Source organism: Bubalus bubalis, chromosome 6 (genome assembly GCF_019923935.1).
Source record: "Bubalus bubalis isolate 160015118507 breed Murrah chromosome 6, NDDB_SH_1, whole genome shotgun sequence".
Classification (NCBI taxonomy): domain Eukaryota; kingdom Metazoa; phylum Chordata; class Mammalia; order Artiodactyla; family Bovidae; genus Bubalus; species Bubalus bubalis.
The window spans coordinates 96,301,439-96,324,548 of NC_059162.1; the positions used below are offsets into that span (position 1 = coordinate 96,301,439).

At 38.3% G+C, this 23,110-nt stretch overlaps 1 protein-coding gene and 1 non-coding gene across 2 annotated transcripts in view; both read left to right on the forward strand.

Annotated features, from left to right (window-relative positions):
• Positions 1 to 23,110, forward strand: part of AGBL4 (AGBL carboxypeptidase 4) — a 1,467,749-nt gene that overhangs the window by 363,691 nt on the left and 1,080,948 nt on the right. The window lies entirely within an intron of this gene.
• On the forward strand, positions 14,976 to 15,048 carry TRNAC-GCA. Its single transcript has one exon. It is a non-coding gene; the product is annotated as a tRNA-Cys (tRNA).

Here is a 23,110-nt window from a genome sequence, read left to right on the forward strand (position 1 = left end):
ATGATATCATGCATAGGAGAATTAACATTTATTGAAGAATCTAATGATCTGAATCCTAGTTTCATTTTGGGTTCAGGGTACAGTTTGAGTTTTCCTCTAGTCATATAATTAAGAATGGAAATTCTGATGCTTAGAGGTTGGGAATAGTGCAATGAGTAAGCTTCACATCATGCTTTGATTTGAAAATATTTATGCTAAACAAGATTAGAGAGAGAAAGAAAAAATAAAAAAAGAAAGAGAGCTCTTTTTAGTCCAGCCCAACTTATTGGGCTTTATTTTGGGGTTGAGCTCCTTAGCCATAGCTAGGGATAGAGTTTTCTGCCCACTTTGCTGGTAATTGTCTCTTATATGCTTACATCTTTTCTTCCAGGGTCTTTTAGAAAGGAGTGATTTATTGAGGGCAGAATTAGCCTCCTGGACGAATATGATCTTAAATGTATCCTAATTTCACCCATATTTCTATGAACCTTCCGCCCCACCACCCCGACTGCACTGGGTCTTCACTGTGGTATGCAGGCTCTTTGTTGTGGCACTTGCAGGCTTCTCTAACCGTGGTGTGTGGACTCCGGTTGCAGTGCACAGGCTTAGCTGTCCCACAGCATATGTAGGAATATTAGTTCCCTAATGGGATCAAACCCACAACCCCTGTGTTGGAAGGCAGATTATTAACCACTGGTTAACCATCAGGAAAGTCTCTGAGCCACATAGTTTTTTCTTTTATATTTCTGAACCATATATGTGGATTATGATAGATCAGATTCTTGCTGGGTCTTAAGAAGGAAAACATTCCTAATTCTTTCCATACCTTGAGCAGTGTCTTCATAGTCATTGATCTGTTGATTTACTGATTCACAAACATTCTCTGAGTGTCTGCTCTATGCTAGGATCTGTACTGGGTACTGCAAATCCAACAGTGACTGAAGTGGGCCTATCCCTATTCTTGGAGCTTGATGTGCAGATTGCACCATCTACAAATTGATGTACTCAAGTATCCCAGAGACTCTTAAAGGGGTATAACAAAGGACAGTCGGGGCACAAAGGTAGAATTGATGTATGCCTGAGGGGATCATTGCTTTGAGAAAGGAAGATTTTAATGGGCTTAGATATGGAGTACAAGGGCATTTCTACTGAAAAAAAGGGGGGTGCTTATAAGGAAAGGCATAATAGTAACAAACAGCTTAGTTTGCTTGGAAACAAACGTTAGTTCAGCTTGGCTGGAACATGTAGTGTAAAAGAGGGATGTGGAACCTGGTGAGAAATGAAGCAGGATACATAGAATAAGGTCAAGTATTTATCCTTTTGGTGTGGCGGACTATTGAAAGGTTTTAAAAAGGGAAACAATATAGCCATATTAAAGATTTAGCAATATCCTTAGCTATTTTGTTTTTGTCATGAAACATTTTATAGCCTTTGAATTTAACTCTCTTATATTTGATTATTAAAAAATCACTGCCTTGCTGGATCATGAAGCTGAGGGCTAGAAGCAGAAGGAAACTCTAACAGAGCTGAGGTTTGCAAACAAGTTCTTGTTGTGGGGACCAATATTTTTAAATTTGGTGTTTGTGCTACTTTTCTTATTATATTTACCTATTGGGTTGCCAAGGTACTGTTTAGCAACATGGTGCCAGACTTCCTAGTCAGATATTTGCTCTTCACTCCCCTTGTAATTAGTGACAAAGAACAGAATCTTTTGATATAGAGTTCCATTAAGAAAGTATTTACTTTTATTCAAACATTTATGGATGGATATTAGATGTGGGCATACTATGTAAAGCTATTGTCTTGGGCATAGTGATAAAGGGATGAATAAAACATGAATCCTGCCCCAAAAGAGCTAATAGTCTTGAGTGCAAGTTAGGCAAATAAATGGTCATTTGTCATATGGTGAAATGAGAGCAACAATAGAGATAAGCCCCATAGGCTGTGGGAGCAAGAAAAAGGACCCCTCACACAGGAGAGGATGGTAGGGAGGTACCCAGAGTAGGTGGTCTCTGAGCTGAGACTTTAAAGAGGAGTCAGAATGGGTGAGCCAGTGAAGATGGGGAGGAGGAGAAGAAAAATTGGAGAATGGGTGAGAGTTTCTATACTGCAAGAACTAGATGAGTCAACACAGGGGTTAGCTAGACTCTGTTGTATGTATAGAAGAACAAGTAAGTTAATGTAACATTTTTTTTTTTTGATACTGGTTGCTAGGGGATCAGTAACTCAGAATTAAATTCTGATTTGTTTCATGGAGGTACTGCTATAATGAAAATAACACTGCCCTTTGAATAAGACATTCAGTTATTCATTCATTCATTTATTTTCTAAACAATTCCTCATGACTATCTGCATGCTAGAAACTGCGTTCATGCTGAAGAGGATAACCTCCTTTATCTAGTTGTATGAAGTTGGCAAGACTCCTTATTTTTCTGAGCCTTACTTCCACATATGGAAACTGGGAAAAAAATATTAGGTTTAAAAGACTGGTTTGAAGCTTAAACTAGATTGTGAATATTTTCACAATTTCTAAAGTACTGTACTAACATTTTCATATTAACAATGTTATATGTAAGAAGGTTATCTTGATGGACTGAAATAAAATCTGTTTTTGAGAGAAGGAAACTCACAGAATTCAATGAGGAATAATAGGGTGGTCATTCTCTAGGCATATTCTAAGGCATTGAATTTAGCAGATTAAAACAAACAAACAAAATGTCCCAAGAGGCATCTTCTTTAACAGCTCTATCCCTTGGAATTTGATTTCCCCCCCTATTATAAAATAAGGATAAGCATATCTATCTCACAGGATTTGTTGATTTGGACCTTAAATGAGAAAATATATGTGAAAGGAATAATTTATCTCAGTGTTTGGTGCTCAATATGACTTCAATAGATATTTATCTTTTGAGTCTGAGTAAAAATAAGAGATTTGCTTTAGAGTTGTGAATAAGCAAAGGTATCACTTTAGAGCTTGTAATTGTCACAGATAGTACCAAGGATTAAGATAGGGATTATTTTTGTGGTATTTTGTTCTGAAAGGTAAAATGTAAAATTCTCCATTGTGATTGTGACTGTGTGGCCTTGGGCACATTTCTTATACGTTTGAGGCCTTGATATTCTCACCTGTGGAATAGGTGTAACAAAATAACTACCTCATAGACTTATATAGAAGAATAAATGAGAAACAGCATATAAAGTACTTGAATGCTTAAGTACAGTGCCTGATAAAGGCACATAACTCTGAAGCTAGTGAAACTTACATCTGAGTCCTTCATTTGCACAGATCCCCTCTAAGGCACTGTTCCTGATTACATATTAATAATTTTGCACTCTTTCTTAAGGAGGAGCCCCATAAGCTTTTGAGCCCACAAATACTGGATTTACCTCTAATAAATTTTAGGGGGAAAACTAAAGTGAGCTAAAGCACTGGCACCCCACTCCAGTACTCTTGCCTGGAAAATCCCATGGATGGAGGAGCCTGGTGGGCTGCAGTCCATGGGGTCGCTAAGAGTCGGACACGACTGAGCGACTTCACTTTCACTTTTCACTTTCATGCATCGGAGAAGGAAATGGCAACCCACTCCAGTGTTCTTGCCTGGAGAATCGCAGGGACAGGGGATCCTGGTGGGCTGCGGTCTACGGGGTCGCACAGAGTCGGACACGACTGAAGCGACTTAGCAGCAGCAAAGTGAGCTAAGTATGTTATTTTCAGAGAAGAAAGCAAGATTGTTGAGTAGATCTAGAGGTCCCTGTGAAACAAGTCATTTGCTTTCTAAAATGACTTGTACCTTAAGAGGCCAAGAATATTTGATAAAATTTAACTCACCTCTTGAGAATGATACTGTGAAGAAACTGCATTATACTGGCAGTTCTGGCAACAGTGAGTGATATACCAGATTTAGGGTTCATTTCAACCCTCAAATTAAGTGATTTGGAATAATCTTACATTTTTTATTAAAAGATAATGTCAAGGATCACCAAATGCATTTTAGTCACATTGCTTTTATTCTGTTTTCCTTTCCTGATCAAAAGCTCTGGAGTGGACAGCAGGAGTTGGGAAGGGGGTGGTGTTAGTTTATGGTTTCTTGATGCCTGTGGTAGAATGTTGCTATTGGAAGCTAAGATAATTAGGATTTGGGAATCCAAATATGGCCTTCCATCCTAAGGCTGCACAAAGCATAAATAGAAGTATGGAGACAAAATAAGTTAAGGAAGTACAGACTCCTAATAACAAGGGTTTAACAGTGTTGGCAAGTGAGACTGACTTGGATGAATTCTAGAAAGAATGCTGATCTCTGGGGATGGTTTTTTATGGAACCCAGAACTGACTTAGGTGGGTATATGAGATCTGTTTATGAGGAATGAAGTGGGACAGATGTATTTGTCCTGTGGTTAACATTTGGAATTGAGTTTTATATTTAGAGTAATAGCTGGTTGTTGGCAGAGAAAATTTACTGGATGGGACTCCAGTGTCCTTAGACCCTGTAAGGCAGAAATCATTTTTCCTGATTGAGTATTGAGTATTGCCATGCACTCAAGGACTTAGATGTGGTTTTTGAAAGCATCTTTGAAAAAACGTTGTTATTAATAACACTTGGGTTCTGAAGTATCTTGAAAAGAGTCACTAATTAAGCCTTTTTTTTTTTTTTTAGTTTTCTTTTTTTTTAATTTTATTTTATTTTTAAACTTTACATAACTGTATTAGTTTTGCCAAATATCAAAATGAATCCGCCACAGGTATACATGTGTTCCCCATCCTGAACCCTCCTCCCTCCTCCCTCCCCATTCCATCCCTCTGGGTCGTCCCAGTGCACCAGCCCCAAGCATCCAGTATCATGCATCGAACCTGGACTGGCAACTCATTTCATACATGATATTTTACATGTTTCAATGCCATTCTCCCTAACTAATTAAGCCTTGATGTGGTTGTGCATGGAGAGTGAGAACTTGCCTACTGGGCTAAAAAGATGGTTGGTTTCAATCATTTTTATTGTTATAATATCTCTAAGGACTGGATGTGAGAGTTGGACTGTGAAGAAAGCTGAGCACCGAAGAATTGATGCTTTTGAACTGTGGTGTTGGAGAAGACTCTTGAGAGTCCCTTGGACTGCAAGGAGATCCAACCAGTCCATTCTGAAGGATATCACTCCTGGGATTTCTTTGGAAGGAATGATGCTAAAGCTGAAACTCCAGTACTTTGGTCACCTCATGTGAAGAGTTGACTCATTGGAAAAGACTCTGATGCTGGGAGGGATTGGGGGCAGGAGGAGAAGGGGATGACAGAGGATGAGATGGCTGGCATCACTGACTCAATGGACGTGAGTCTCAGTGAACTCTGGGAGTTGGTGATGGACAGGGAGGCCTGGCGTGCTGCAATTCATGGGGTCGCAAAGAGTCGGACATGACTGAGCGACTGAACTGAACTGAAGGACAAATAAGGAAAGCTGAGCACCAAAGAATTGATACTTTTGAACTTTGGTGTTGGAGAAGACCCTTGAGAGTCCCTTGGACTGCAAGGAGATCCAACCAGTCCATCTTAAAGGAGATCAGTCCTGGGTGTTCACTGGAAGGACTGATGTTGAAGCTGAAACTCCAATACTTTGGCCATCTGATGCGAAGAGTTGACTCATTGGACAAGACCCTGATGCTGGGCAAGATTGAGGACAGGAGGAGAAGGGGACGACAGAGGATGAGATGGTTTGATGGCATCACAGACTCAATGGCCATGAGTTTGGGTAAACTCTGGAAGTTGGTGATGGACAGGGAGGCCTGGCATGCTGCTCTTCATGGGGTCGCAAAGAGCTGGACACGACTGAGTGACTGAACTGAACTGAACAGAAGGACAAATATCAATAACCTCAAATATCCAGGTGACACCAACCTTATGTCAGAAAGCAAAGAGGAACTAAAGACCCTCTTGATGAACGTGAAAGAGGAGAGTGAAAAAGGTGGCTTAAAACTTAACATTCAAAAAACTAACATCATGGCATTAGGTCCCATCACTTCAAGTCAAATAGATGGGGAAAAAATGTAAACAGTGACAGGCTTTATTATTTTTGGGGTTCCAAAATCACTGTGGATGGTGACTGAAGCCATGAAATTAAAAGATGCTTTCTCCTTGGAAGAAAAACTACAACAAACCGAGATAGCATATTAAAAATACAGAGTGAAGTAAGCCAGAAAGAAAAACACCAATACAGTATACTAACGCATATATATGGAATTTAGAAAGATGGTAACAATAACCCTGTATATGAGACAGCAAAAGAGACACTGATGTATAGAACAGTCTTTTGGACTCTGTGGGAGAGGGAGAGGGTGGGATGATTTGAGAGAATGGCATTGAAACATGTATAATATCATATATGAAACGAGTTGCCAGTCCAGGTTCGATGCACGATACTGGATGCTTGGGCCTGGTGTACTGGGATGACCCAGAGGGATGGTACAGGGAGGGAGGAGGGAGGAGGGTTCAGGATGGGGAACACGTGTATACCTGTGGCGGATTCATGTTGATATATGGCAAAACCAATACAATATTGTAAAGTTAAAAAATAAAATAAAATAATTAAAAAAAAAAAAAAAGCAAACACATCACTTTGCCAACAGAGAGTCAGTATAGTCAAAGCTATGATTTTTCCAGTAGTGATGTATGAATGTGAGAATTGGACCATAAAGAAGGCTGTGGCTTCTGATTCAAGATGGTGGAGTAGAAGCATGTACACTCATCTCCTGCAAGAGCAACAAAATTGCAACTAACTGTTGAACAACCATTGACAGGAGGACACTGGAACACACCAAAAAAGATACCCCACATCCAAAGACAAAGAAGAAGCTTCAGTGAGATGGTAAGAGGGGTGCAATCACAATCAAATCAAATTCTACACCCACCAGGTGGGTGACCCACAGACTAGAGAACAATAATACCAAAGAAGTTCTTGCACTATTATGAAGGTTCTGAACCCTATGTCTGGCTTCCCAGCCTGGGGATCTGAACAAAGGACTGGGAATCGCCAGGGAATCTGGCCTTGAGGGCCAGCGGGATTTGATTTTAGTCCTTCTGAAAGACTGAGGGAAACAGAGACTCCAGTCTTGGAGGGCACAAACAAAATTTTGCACACACTGAGACCCAGAGGAGAGGAGCAGTGACTCCACAGGAGACTGAACCAAAACTACATGGTTCTGTGGAGGGCCTCCTGTGGAGGCATGGGTCAGCAGGGGCTCACCAAAGAGATGGGGCAACTGGAAGTTGCCTCTTGGCATAAACCCTCTTGGAGTTCACCATTAACCCTACCACAGAGTCCATAGACCCCAGGGCTGGGTCGCCTCAAGCCAAACAAGTACCAGGGAGGGAGTGCAACTCAACCTATCAGCAGATAATTGGATTAAATCTTTACTTAGCAAGGCCTTGCCCACCATACCAAGACCCAGTTTTTCCCATGGCCAATCCCTCCCATCAGAAAGCCTACACAAGCCTCTTAGACTTATCAATCAGAAGGCAGAGAGAAGCAGGAAGAAGCATGGTCTCACAGCAGCTAAAAAAAATACCATATTACAGAAAGTTAATTATTGTGAAAAAGCTGAAAGTTATGTCCCAGATGAAGGAACATGATAAAATCCCAGAAAAACAACTAAATGGAGTGGAGATAGGCAACCTTCCAGAAAAATAATTCAAAATACTGAAAGTGAAGATGATCCAGGATCTTGGGAAAAGAATGGAGGTAAAGATTGAGAAGATCCAAGAAATGTTTACCAAAGATCTAGAAGAACCTTAAACCAGACAGAAATGAATAATACACTAGAAGAAATCAGTAACAGAATAACTGAGGCAGAAGAATGCAAAAATGACCTGGAGGACAAAATGATGGAAATCACTTCCACAGAATACAATATAGAAAAAAGAATGAAAAGAAATGAAGACAGCCTAAGAGACCTCTCAGTTCAGTTCAGTTCAGTCGCTCAGTCGTGTCTGACTCTTTGCGACCCCATGAATCGCAGCACGCCAGGCCTCCCTGTCCATCACCAACTCCTGGAGTTCACTCAGATTCACGTCCATCGAGTCAGTGATGCCATCCAGCCATCTCATCCTCTGTCGTCCCCTTCTCCTTCTGTCCCCAATCCCTCCCAGCATCAGAGTCTTTTCCAATGAGTCAACTCTTCGCATGAGGTGGCCAAAGTACTGGAGTTTCAGTTTAGCATCATTCCTTCCAAAGAAATCCCAGGGCTGATCTCCTTCAGAATGGACTGGTTGGATCTCTTTGCAGTCCAAGGGACTCTCAAGAGTCTTCTCCAACACCACAGTTCAAAAGCATCAATTCTTTGGCCCTCAGCCTTCTTCACAGTCCAACTTTCACATCCATACATGACCACAGGAAAAACCATAGCCTTGACTAGACGGACCTTAGTTGGCAAAGTAATGTCTCTGCTTTTCAATATGCTCTCTAGGTTGGACATAACTTTTCTTCCAAGGAGTAAGCATCTTTTGATTTCATGCCTGCAGTCACCATCTGCAGTGATTTTGGAGCTCCAAAAAAATAAAATCTGACACTGTTTCCACTGTTTCCCCATCTATTTCCCATGAAGTGATGGGACCAGATGCCATGATCTTCGTTTTCTGAATGTTGCGGGAAGACCTCTAGGACAATATTAAACACATCAACATTCACATTATAGGGGTTGTAGAATGAGAAGAGAGAGAGAAAAGACCTGAGAAAATATTTGAAGAGATAATAGCTAAAAACTTCCCAAACATGGGAAAGGAAATAGTCAACCAAATCCAGGAAGCACAGAGAGTCCTAGGCAGGATAAACCCAAGGAGGAACACACATAGACACATAATAATCAAACTGACAAAAATTAAAGACAGAGATAAAATATTAAAAGCAACAAGGGACAAACAATAAATAATATACAAAAGAACTCCCATCAGGCTATCAGCTGATATCTCAACAGAAACTCTCCAAGTCAGAAAGTAAAGGTATGATGTATTTAAACTGATGAAAGAGAAAAGCCTACAACCAAGAATACTTTACCCCACAAGACTCTCCTTAAGATTTGTTGAAGAAATCAAAAGATTTCTAGACAAGCTAAAGTTAAGAGAGTTCAGCACCACCAAACCAGCTTTGCAACAAATGCTAAAGGAACTTCTCTAGGCAGGAAACACAAGAGAAGGAAAAGACCTACAGAAAATAAACCGAAAACAATTAAGAAAATGGTAATAGGATCATACCTATTATCAATCATTACCTTAAATGTAAATGGATTAAATGCACCAACCAAAACTGGGTGGGGGAAAATATGTACATGTATGCACCTCCATTTACCACATCATTCTACTTAACCTCCCACAAGTGTATGTAATTATTTTATATTGTTAAGTTAATCGTGTTCCCATTATGGCTTGCAATTATAATTGTCTTTTGTTTTTTGTCTGTCTATTGATTGTGAAAACTGATAACCATCTTTTACTATAGTGATTATATAACTGTTACTCACTTAATACCATTGTATCATGATTGGGCAACAGAAAAATAATAGAAATCTATATCACCAAAATTAGGATCTAATAGAAAAACCAGTAATTGTTTTTTAAAATCCACATACATATCAGAATTATCTTGAATTTTTTTGAAAAATACAAATGCTCAAGTATTGCCTTTTTTCTCCAGAGCACCAAATATATTTCTAATGAGCAGTCATGTTTAAAAACAACTGAACTATATGATGATGTTTTACTTTTACCTAGTTTGTTTCAGTTTTTATATTTCATATTCAGTGCTCCCATTTCATTTAGTTTATGTTCTCCAATTTTTCCATCTCATTTTTTTGATGTTCTTTCTCAAGCCCTTATCAAGTATAGTAGAAAAACTTTTGTGTACATATATATATATATAATATATATATTAGAAAACTTATGATTTTTTGTCAACTAAAAATTATGACATTTTGATTCCACTTGTTTGACTTAGTATGAATAGAATGCTAGATTTCTAATTAAAAAATAGATATGCAATTAGCAACAAAGGTTTACCATATAGCACAGGGAATCATAGTCAATCTCTTGTAATAACCTGTGATGGAAATAATTTCAAAAATAATATATATGTATTACTGAATAACTTTGATGTGCACCTGAGACATTGTAAGTCAACTATACTTCAATAAAATATATTTAAAAAAAAAAAAAGGCTGAGCACTGAAGAATTTATACTTTTGAATTGTGGTGCTGGAGAAGACTCTTGACAGTTCCTTGGATAGCAAGGAGATGAAACTAGTCAATCATAAAGGAAGTCAAACCTGAATATTCATTGGAAGGACTGATGCTTCAACTGAAGCTGAAGACCCAGTACTTTGGGTACCAGATGTGAAGATCCAACTCACTGGAAAAGACCCTGATGCTGGAAAAGATTGAAGGCAGGGGGAGAACGGGGTGACTGAGGACGAGATGGCTGGATGGCATGATTGACTCAATGGATATGAATTTGAGCAAACTCTGGGAGATAGCGAAGGATAGAAAAGCCTGGTGACTGCAGTCCATAGGGTCATAAAGAGTCATACATGACTGAGAGATCGAGCAATGAACTACAAAAGAGGAAACAAAGTGTTCAGGTGCAGTGGTACCCTTGTAGGGTAAGGATGCTACTATTAGTTAGTAGTAGCAACTCTATATGTCATTATGTTTCAATTAAAATACTTTATGGCATTACAGTACCATTTCTGGTCTCAATGCCATAAATAAGGTTGAGTAAGCAGTCAGAATAACAACCAAAGGATCTCAGTAGTTAAGCATGGACAGAACTACTTAAAAAAATTTTTTTATTCCTCTCATCAATAAATGATCTGAGGTGGTGGGGTGTATTTTCATTTTGTTTCCATACTGTGTTTCAGTGAATGTGTTCCTGTAAGTGTAGTTAGAGAATTTGAAGATATGAATGACCCTTGGTGTCCAAATGCTATAAACAGAACAAAATGTGTTTTATAAGTGAAGGAAGTCAAGAACCCAGGAATGGGGTGTTGGGTATAGTTTTTTTGATTCTGTCCTTCATCTCATGGCCCACATTCAGTTAATACAGATTTTTCTTCCTAATCTATTTCCTCTTCTCTATATTGCCTTTTTGGCATCTACATTTGGTACTAATCTGCACCTGAAACTTAACATGGCCCAAGTAGAACTTTTGACTCACTTTTAAGTCTTCTAGGCACTAAGCTTTCCTCGTTTCAGTAGATGGCACAACCTGGAATCACCCTTGGTCTCTTTATCTCTCATCCTCACTTCATAATTTTAATCCATCAGAAAGTTTTATTAGAAAATATTCTGAACCTGATAATTTTATCACCTCCATTGCTTCAATAAATCATTATCTCTGTTGCTTTGTGAGCTTTCTAACTGGTCTCCCTGATTATAGATATAAAGCTATGTGTGTGTATGTGTGTGTGTAGAGTTGTGCTCCCTGCTTAACATGCTTTATTGAATTCTGAGTATAGCCAGAGTGAAATTTGGACTTTTTCCCAAGGACTACAGGCTCTCCCTGATGTGGTGTTTGCCTGCCCCTCCAACCTGGTTTCCCTCATTAGACTTTTCAGATACTCTGCATTAGCAACACTGGCCTTCTGTTTTCTCTCAATATGCTACACTCATTGTAGTCTTGGAGTGTTGGAAATTGCTCATCTACTCTCTGGCGACTACTTTAGCCATATTTCTCGTTACTCCAAACACTAGTTTTTATCATTCACCTGTTTATATTTCCCAAGTCATACTATACTTTTCACAATTTTATGCCTTGGTTCAATTATTCTTACTTCCTGAAATGCTCTGTATCATTCCCACTCCTTTTCCTGTATAATTATTATTTACCCTTCACAAATCATTTAGAAAAATAGAATCACTTATAGAAAGAAAAAAGAGGAAAAAAGATAACTGAGGCTTTACCTCCTCTAAGAATGCTTTTCTAAATCTTTCAGCCTGAGCCCCACTTGGTCCCTTATGTTCCCTACTTCCTATGCCTTTGTATTTACCATATTGTGTTGTGATTATCTTCTCCTTTGTTAGTATGTGACATTTTTGCTGCCAGGGGCTAGGCTTTTTCATCTCAATAACCCTAAGACCCAGGAAAATATTGGTTTGAACTGTTGCAAGTGACTCCACTTAGGGGCAATTCATTACTGAGCAAATTTTGTTCTGAATACAATTATACTTAACTCTGCACACTGGAGTTTAAAGAGTAATATCAACAAAATAGACATGGAAAAATGTACATATTCTAAATGTGAGCAAGTTTGAACCTAAAGCTGTTAGCTAGGTATCAATTTCATTTCATTTTGTTTGTAGAGAGTTTTCCTTTTCTGTGTACAGTCAACATTTAGCTTTCCATTCAAAATGTGTGGGAAGAGAATCAAAAGTTTATTTATAAATATCATGGGAAGGTGGTTATAAATGAGTAAATCTCATCCAAAAAAGATTATATACACAATCAAAAAAAAATTTCAAGTTAAAAGAGAAGTCATGATGCAGACTGCATTACTTTTTCTGAGGTAGGTAGGGATATGTTGGCAGCGATACTTTTTTAGTATAAAACAGTTTTTCCAGAGTCTTTTTTGCTGAAATAAATTATCAGGCTGTATCCATCCACTTTTACTTCCTATGAAGTGTTGGAAGGTGGGAAGAAGCCACCCTAGATGTCTCGGGAAATGTTGATAGGGTGTGTGGTAGAGAAAATTAAAAAAAATATTTTGGGTTACTCTGGAAACTTGAGCTATCACATGAATAAACCAATTGCTTTTATAAAGATAGATTTTTTTCTTTCCATATGTGTACTTTGTCAATTTCTTTGGTTTGTTATGAGGAATCCAAGGGAGCAGTACACTTTATTTTTGCTGTTCAGTTGCTAAGTTGTGTCCAACTCTTTGTGACCCTGTGGACTACAACATAACAGGCTCCCCTAGCCTTCACTATCTCCCAGAGTTTTCTCAGATTCATGTCCATTGAGTAGGTGATGCCATCAAATCATCTCATTCTCTGTTGTCCCCTTCTCCTCCTGCCTTCAGTCTTTCCCAGCATCAGGGTCTCTTCCAGTGAGTTGGCTCTTTGCATCAGGTGGCCGAAGTATTGGAGCTTCAGCTTCAGCAGCAGTCCTTCCGATGAATATTCAGAGTTGATTTCCTTTAGGATTGACTGGTTTCATCTCCTTGCAGGCCAAGGGACTCTCAAGAGTGTTATCCAGCACTACAATTTGAAAGCATCAATCCTTTTTTTTGTGTGTGTGTGTGGGGGGAAGGTGTGGGGCTCAGCCCTCTTTATGATCTAGTTCTTACATCCGTACATGACGACCGGAAAAACCATGGCTTTGACTATACAGACCCTTTGTTGGCAAAGTGATATGTCTGCTTTTTAATACACTGTCTAGGTTTGTCAGCTTTTCTTCCAAGGAGCATGTGTCTTTTAATTTCATGACTACAGTCACCATTCACAGTGATTTTGGAGCCCAAGAAAATCTGTCACCTTTTCCCCTTTTTCCCCTTCTACTTACCATGAAGTGATGGGACTAGATGCCATGATCTTAGTTTTTTTCATATTAAGTTTTAAGCCAGCTGTTTTTACACTCCTCTTTCACCTGCATCAAGAGGCTCCTTAGTACCTCTTCACTTTCAGCCATAAAAAGGAGGTGACAGATAGATTTAAGGGATTAAATCTGGTAAACAGAGTGTCTGAAGAACTATGGACAGAAGTTAGTAACATTGTACAGGAGGCAGTGACCAAAACCATTCCAAAGAAATGCAAGATGGCAAAGTGGTTGTCTGAGACAGTTTTATAAATAGTCAAGAAGAAAAGAGAAGTGAAGACAAGGGAGAAAGGGAGGGATTTACCCAACTAAAGCAGAGTTCCAGAGAATAAGCAAGGAGATATAAGAAGGCCTTCTTAAATGAACAATGCACAGAAATAGAAGAAAACAATAGAATGGGAAAGACTAGAAATCTCTTCAAGAAAATTGGAGATATCAAGGGAATATTTCATGCAAGGCTGGGCATGCTAAAGGACAGAAATGGTAAGGACCTAACAGAAGCAGAAGAGATTAAGAAGGGGTGGCAAGGATACACAGAAGAACTATACAAAAAAGGTCTGAATGACCTGGATAGCCATGATGATGTGGTCACTCACCTAGCATCAGATATCATGGAGTGTGAAGTCAAGGGGGCCTTAGGAAGCACTACTACAAACAAAGCTAGTGAAGGTAATGGAATACCAATTGAGCTATTTAATATCCCAAAAATGATGTTGTGAAAGTGCTGTACTCATTATATAAGCAAATTTAGAAATTCAGCAGTGGCCACAGGACTGGAAAAGGTCAATTTTTCATTCCAATCCCAAAGAAGGGTAATGCCAAAAATGTTCAGACTATTGTACAATTGTGCTCATTTCACATGTTTGTAAGGTTATGCTCAAAATCCTTCAAGCTAGACTTTAGCAGTATATGAACCAAGAACTTCCAGATGTAGAACCTGGATTTGGAAAAGGCAGAGGGACCAGAGATCAACCTGCCAATATTTGCTGGATCGTAGAGAAAGCAAGAGGATTCTAGAAAAACATCTACTTCTGGTTCATTGACTATGATAAAGCTTTCGACTCTGGATCACAACAAACCATGGAAAATTCTTAAAGATATGGGAATACCAGACCACCTTCCTAGTCTCTTGAGAATGGTCAGGAAGCAACAGTTAGAACCAGACATAGAATGACTGACTGGTTCAAAATTGGGAAAGAAGTATGTCAAGGCTGTATATTGTCACCCTGCTTATTTAACGTCTATGCAGAGTACATCATGTGAAATGTCAGGCTGGATAAATCACAAACTGGGATATTAACAACTTCAGATATGCATTACCCTCTCCATCCACAATATGGTGAGTCCTAGCTCACTGTGACCTTAAGATGCTTCATCATGACAGTATGATAATGGAGCTTCCATTTTAGGAGATGGTAATGCTAAGGAAGTGCTTCCCTGGTGGCTCAGACGGTAAAGCGTCTGCCTGCAATGCAGGAGACCCAGGTTCGATTCCTGGGTCAGGAAGATCCCCTGGAGAAGGAAATGGCAATCCATTCCAACACTCTTGTCTGGAAAATCCAATGGATGGAGGAGCCTGATAGGCTGCAGTCCATGGGGTCGCAAAGAGTCGGACACGACTGAGTGACTTCACTTTAATGCTAAGGAAGAGAGAGTTTTGGTGATCTCATAGTTACATAACTGGCAAGTGGGTGAGCCAAGTTATAAGCCTTGTAAGTCCAATTTTATGATCCTGAAATCTGTATAGTGATTAAATCCAGTGAAACTTTATTCAAGCTCAGTTCAGTTCAGTCGCTCTGTTGTGTCCGTCTCTTTGCGACTCCCAAGTACTACAGTACGCCAAGCCACCCCATCTATCACTAACTCCTGAAGCTTACTCAAACTCATATCCATTGAGTCAGTGATGCCATCCAACCATCCATTCTCTGTCATCCCCTTTTCCTCTTGCCTTCAATCTTTCCCAGCATCAAGGTCTTTTCTAGTGAGTCAGTTTTTCGCATCAGGTGGCCAAAGGATTGGCGTTTCAGCTTCAACATCAGTCCTTCCAATGAATATTCAGAACTGATTTCCTTTAGGATGGACTGATTGGATCTCCTTGCAGTCAAAGGGATTCTCAAGAGTCTTCTTCAACATCACAGTTCAAAGACATCAATTCTTCAGCTCTCAGCTTTCTTTTTAGTGCAAGTATCACATCCATGCATGACTACTGGAAAAACCATAGCTTTGACTAGACGGACCTTTGTTGACAAAGTAATGTCTCTGCTTTTTAATATGCTGTCTAGGTTGGTCATGGCTTTCCTTCCAAGGAGCAAGCATCTTTTAATTTCATGGCTGCAGTCACCATCTGCAGTGAGCTCAATGCCTCCCTAAATGAATGACCTAATTAAAGTGGGAGATACAGGAGATCATTTCATTCATTCTTTCAATTAGTGAGTGCCCACTGGATATCTAAGACTACTTAGTAAGTTTTCCCCCCCTCTATGTTCCCAAGACCCTTTGTATGTTGATGCATGTTATCTTATGTTGACAACAAAAATTTAAGGGCAAGAGGATTGAGATTATGCTAAATTTTATATTGTAGTGTCCTCAAATATTGAGTTCAATAGTTTTTAAGCAAAAAATGGAAACTTGGCTATATGACTCTAAGAGTAGCCTTACTAGGCTAAATTTATAAATGTGAAGTCTGAAATCTAATATAGCTTTGATTTGTGTTCAGTCAGTTTGCTGTAAGCCCTTTTCCCTTTCTCACCTTTCAGATAGTATTTGCCTTCGTTTGACAATAGGCATGGTTGTGTAACTTTAAAACAATAAAAAAAAAAAGACCGTTTAAGGAATTCTTATTAGGTGTCAAAGACTGTGCCTTTTATTAATTTTTATTGTAGTATAGTTGTTTTACAATGTTTTCTTTTTGCTGTACAGCAAATTGAATCAGATACATGTACATATATCCACTCTATTTTTAGCTTTCCTCCCCATTTATATCACTCCAGATCAAGAATCGGTGCATTTTAAATTAGACGCATTTTATATGTGTCTAATCCTTACAGCAGTCCTTCATGACAGGTGCTCATGTGGCATAGATGGTTTTGGAGTCAACGAGATCAGAGTTCAGATCTCAGCTCGAACACTCACTCATATGTGAAGTTTGACTAATCTCACCATATTATCTACTGCTGTGTAACAATTTTGCCTACCGACTCAGTGGCTTAAAAGCACGCTTTTTATAATCTCACAAATGTGTTTGAGTCAAGAATCCATGCATGGCTTAGCTGGGTCCTCTGTTTCAGAATTTCTTATGAGGTTACAATCAAATGTCAACCAGTCTGGGATGTCATCTGAAACCTTGACTGGGAAAGAATCTTTTCCAAGTTCACATAGTTGTTGGGCCAAATTTAGTTTCTTGCAGTCTATTTGACAGAGGGTCTCATTTCTTAATGACTAGAAGCTGCCCACAGTTCCTTGCTACATGGGTCTCCCTAACATGGCTGCTTTCTTCATCAAAGCATGAAAATGGATAAGGCAATAGGGAGAACCTTCTAGCAAGATAGAAGTTACAATCTTATGGTACCTAATCATGTAAGTGACATCCCATTACTTTTTCCATGTTCCATTAGTTAGAAACAAGTCATAGGTTCCATCCATACCTAGGAGGAGGTGAGTACACAGAGATGTGAATATCAGGAGGTCAGGTTCCCTGGGGGCTATTTTAGAGTCTGTTTGCCGTGCTCACTAGGCCTTGGTTTGCTCATTTGATTATAAGGAAAACAATAATACTTACATGTTATGGGCTAAATTGTGTCCCCTCCAAATGCTTTATACTGAAGCTGTAATTCCCAGTACCTCTGTATGGAGCTTTAAACAGATAGCTACGTTAAAAATGGGACTGTAAAGGTCGCACCTCAACCATATGTCTGGTGTTCTAGCAAGAGGAGTTTATAGAAAACACAAAAAGATGACCATGTGAATACATGGGAGATGTATTCTGGGAGATGGCCATATGCAAGGGGAGATGCCTTAGAAGAAACCAAACCTGGTGACCACTTGATCTTGAACTTCTAGAGTCCAGAATTGTGGAAAAATAAATTGCTGTGGTTTAAGTCAGCCAGTCTGTGGTATTTTGTTATGGCAGCACTGGAGAACTAATATACTACCTTGGGTTAATGTTTTGGGGAAGGAAATGGCAACCCACTCCAGTGTTCTTGCTTGGAGAATCCCAGGGACGGGGGAGCCTGGTGGGCTGCCGTCTATGGGGTCGCACAGAGTCGGACACGACTGAAGCGACTTAGCAGCAGCAGCAGCAGGTTAATGTTTGGCAAATTATCTGATTCGTAATATACATTAAATAAATATTAACTTTCAGTATTATTTATGAGTGCTATTATTATTAAGCCAAAGCCACTAGGGTAAAGAGATGTTAAGTAACAAGATCTGGATTTTATCTAGTTCATTTTCCTGCTTGATCAGGAGTACAATACACTTTTCTCCACTGTTCAGTTTAATTGAGCAAAATTGTATTGCTGCTAAGTCACTTCAGTCGTGTCCGACTCTGTGTGACCCCATAGACGGAAGCCCACCAGGCTCTTGAGCCCTTTTTATAAAGCAGGTACTGAGCTAGGGGCTGAAGATAAAAGATAAATAGGATATGACCCATGTATCTGTTGGGGAGCTTAGGCTCCTGGAGGAAGGATTTGCACAAGCAGATCCTTAATATATGATATTATAATGCCTAAGTGATGTGCTCTTGATGCTTAAAAAGTCCAGAGGAAAGGTTCAGGACCAACCTCCTAGAGAAACCACTGAAGTGGAGTCTTGAAGGATGAATTAGAATTCTCAGATGAAAAAAGGGTAGGGGGTGGTATTTTCAGCTATTGCTGCTGCTGCTGTTTAGTTGCTCAACCTTGTCTGACTCTTTACCACCCCATGGACTATAGCCTGCCAGGTTCCTCTGTCCATGGGATTTCCTAGGCAAGAATATTGGAGTGGATTGCAATTTCCTTCTCCAGGGGATCTTCCCCATCCAGGGATCAAACCTAAGTCTCCTGGTTAGCAGGTGAATTCTTTAGCATTGAGCCACCTTGGAAGCCCCAGTATCTTTAGCAGATATAACCAAATATAAAACAAATTAACATTAACAGAGCTTTACACAAACACAAATATGAAATAAACCCCAGTTTAGCTTTGAGCAACTAATGTGAAAGATAAGACCAAGAAACAATAAGAAATGTTTTTTTCAAATGAAACAAAATTTGAAACTGGTACAGTCTCCTACTGATTAATAAGTATCATGTTAATTTTTCTATTTCCATGTACGTAATGCATGTGGTGACTAGATATGATGGTATACCATCTCTTTTATGCTTTCCAGGAGAAAGAGCAAGATATTTTATACTGAAACTAAATTCAATTAAATGTCATTAATAATCAGATCTATAAAAATGAAGTATTTTTATAGATTGAAAATGCTTAGAAAATAATTTTAAATATATTGTCAATAATATAATTATCTCCTGATTTTATTTTATTAGTGGGGTTATTTTACTATTAATTTTGAAAATAAGAAAAATAGGAGTGGTATCAAAAAAGAGTAATGAGAAAAATTGTGAAGATTCATCTGACCTTATTTGATCATACTATGGTGTCCTCCTTTACATAATTTCAGCCTAATAGGGTACAACTTAATTAAGAACAGGGGTTTATTATTATCTTTAGCCTTAGTATTAGTGATTAAAAATAGTTATTGGTTAAACATACATTGTATTGCTTTGTTCAGTTCTCTTCTCCTCTCTTGAGTTTTAGCTTCCTCATCTTTTATAAAAAATATTTTAAATTATACAGCATAGTGTCTCAATATTTCTTCTATACATTATGAAATGATTACCATTTGATTAAGTCTAGTAACTGTCTCTGTAGAGTTAATGTAATATTAGTGATTATATTCCTTATGCTGTACATTACATCTCTATTCCCATAACTGATTCACTTTATAACTGGAAGCTTGTACTCATTAATCCTTTTCACTTATTTAGCTCATCTCCCACTCCCACCCTTCTGGGCACCACCAGTTTATTCTCTATATCAAAGAATCTGTTATTGTTTTGCTTTGTCTGCTTATCTGTTTTCTGATTCTATATCTAAATGAGCTTATACTGTATTTGTTTTTATCTGTATAACTTATTGCAATAAGCATAATACCTTCTTGATCTATCCATGTTGTTGAAAAGGGCAAGATTTCATTCTTTTTAATGTCTGAGCTATATTCATGTGTGTTTGTGTGTGTGTGTGTGTCTTTATTTATTCATCTATCTATGGACCCTCAGACTGTATCTGTATCTTTGTTATTATAAATAGTACCTGAGTGAACATTGGAGTGCATATTTATCTTTTTGAATTAGTGTTTTGGTTTTCTTTCAATAAATACCCAGAAGTGGGATTGCTGGATCATTTGGTATTAATAGTTCTATTTTAAATTTTTAAAAAACTTCTATACTGTTTTTCGTGGTGGCTACACCAAATTAAATTCTCAGTAGTACACAAAGGTTCCCTTTTCTCCACATCCTTATCATCAACATTTGTTATTTCTTATCTTTTTGATAATAGCCATTCTGACAGGTGTGAAGTGATCTCTCATTATGGTTTTGATTTGAATTCCCTAATGATTAGGGATGTTGAACATCTTTTCATGTGCCCATTGGCCATTTGTATGTCTTCCTTGCAAAATATCTTTTCAGGTCCTCTGCCCATTTTTTATTCAGAGTTTTTATACTGAGTTGTATGAGTTCTCTATACATTTTGGATAGTCGCTCAAGCTCAGTCTTGCCTGACTCTTTGGGACCCCATGGAGAAGCCTGCTACACTCCTCTGTCTGTGGAATTCACCAGGCAAGAATACTAGAGTGGGTAGCCATTCCCTCCTCCATGAGATCTTCCTGACCCAGGATTTGGACCTGGGTCTCCTGCATTGCAGGCAGATTCTTTACCATCTGAGTCACCAGCGAAGCCCATATTTTGGACATTAACCCCTTATCAGATATACGATTTGCAAATATCTTCTCCTGTTCAGTTAGTTGCCTTTTTATTTTGTTGATGATTTCCTTTATTGTGCAAAAGATTTTTAGTTTGATATAATCCCATTTTGGGGGGTTTGTTTCTTTGCTTCTGTTTCTCTTGTCTGAGGAGATAGATTGTAAAAAGTATTGCTAAGACTGTTGTCAAAGAGTATGGTGGTGGTTTAGTCACTAAGTCGTATCCCATTCTTGCGACCCCATGGACTGTAGCCTGCCAGGCTCCTCTATCCATGAGATTCTCCAGGCAAGAAACCTGGAGTGGGTTACCATTTCATTCTCCAGGGGGTCTTCCTGACCCAGAAATTGAACCCAGGTCTCCTGCATTGCAGGCAGATTCTTTACTGACTGAGCTATGAGGGAAGCCCTCAAAGTCAAAGAATATACTGCCGTGTTATCTTCTAGAAGTTTTATGGTTTTAGGCCTTACATTTAGTCTTTAATCCATTTCGAGTTTATTTTTATTTATGGTATTACAGACTAGTCAAACTTTATTCTTTTGCATGTAACTGTCCAACACCATTTGTTGAAGATATCATCTTCTCCCCGTGGTATGTTCTTGCCTTGTTTGTTGTAAATTAACTGACCATAAGTATGAGTTTACTTGGGGCTTTCTGTTCTGTTTTATTACTCAATGTGTCTGTTGTGTGCCCGTGCTATACTGTTTTGATTACTATAGCTTTGTAGTATAGTTTGAAATCAGGGATTGCGGTTGTTCCCAGCTTTGTTCTTCTTTTATAAGAATGCTTTGGCTATTTGAGGTCTTCTGTAGTTCCATATAAATTTTAGATTTATTTATTTCAGTACTCTGAAAATGCCATCAGTATTTTCATAAGGATTGCATTGAATCTTGCTGTGAGTAGTATGGGAATTTTAGCCAAACTGGTTTTTCCTTCCTCGAACATGATATATTTTTCCATTTATTTATGACATTTTCAATGTCTTTCATCAAGTCTTACTGTTTTTAGACTACAATTCATTCACTTCCTTGGTAACATTATTCTTATATATCTTATTCTTTTCAGTGCAATTATAAATAGGATTGTTTTATTAATTCTCCTGTTAGTTTGTTATTAGTGTATAGAAACTCAAGTAATTTTATGTTGATTTTTTTGTATCTTTACTGAATTCATTTATTTGTTTTAATAGTTTTTTTTTTTTTTTGGTGGAATCTTCGGAGAAGGCAATGACACCCCACTCCAGTACTCTTGCCTGGAAAATCCATGGACAGAGGAGCTGGTAGGCTGCAGTCCATGGGGTTGCTAAGAGTCGGACACGACTGAGCTACTTCACTTTCACTTTTCTCTTTCATGCATTGGAGAAGGAAATGGCAACCCACTCCAGTATTCTTGCCTGGAGAATCCCAGGGACGGTGGAGCCTGGTGGGCTGCCATCTATGGGGTCACACAGAGTCGGACACGACTGATGCGACTTAGCATTAGCATTAGTGTCATGTCATCTGTAGGTAGCGCAGTTTTACTTCATCCTTTCCAATTCAGATGAATTTTTAAATCTTTTTCAAGGCTAATGCTTTTTCTGGCATTCAGAAAAGTTGCAAGAGAAATGTATTAGTTGTGGAAAGTTTACTGGTGGAGAATAGTTCAGAGGTGACTTGAGAAATGGAGCATCAAATTGTGGATTAGAGGTCTAGACTAGAGAGGAACAGTGCTGGCCAGGGGACAGGCATAGAATAAGATATGTGGTTGGATTTTGGTGCAAAATGAGCCATGCAAGTTTACCACCTTATTTTCTTGTTACTGTCAGCTAGTGACCCTTAGTAGGAGATCTTATTTTATGCAGATTAGGTGATTACCTGGCACTTATGAATGCCAACTCAATTACAACATTGAGTTTGGAAAGTTCTAGTTCCTAGAATTGCTGAGTTTGGTTTCATAATTATTACTAGCTCTATACTATCAGGGTTATATTGTGATCCAAGCACAACATTAGTAACTTTACATAGTCACCACATGCAGATTCCATGTAAACTGTATTATGTAATAATATAAGTTGTCATTTCCATTTTACTAAAAAGCAAAATTCAAACTTTAGACATGTGGAACAATTTACCTGGTGGTTTTCCTAAGTGATATTCCTTATATATTTTGGTACAGTAGTATATCATAAACTTGGACCTTTAGTAGCATTACTCTAGTAAGAAAAATGAAGCCAACTCTTTCATTATGCTAAGGACTTAACTGAATTGTGAAGATTGGATTTATCTTAATGTTACACACAAGACTAGGAACTTAAAAAGACATTTGTTAATTAAAAGAAATTTAGTCGAATGATTAAAATGATAGGTAAATATCACTGTGAATTAAATAATACTGCCCACTCTGGGTACATAGGAGTTAGTGGAAAATTAAAAAAAATAAGATATTACAATTAAGTTGTTCAATTAAAAAGATTGTTTAATTAAAATAGACACTTAATTTCCATTTATTAAGTTTCAGTAAATGAAAGATAAATTTCTAATTGCTTCATATTTTTATTTTTAAATATACTTT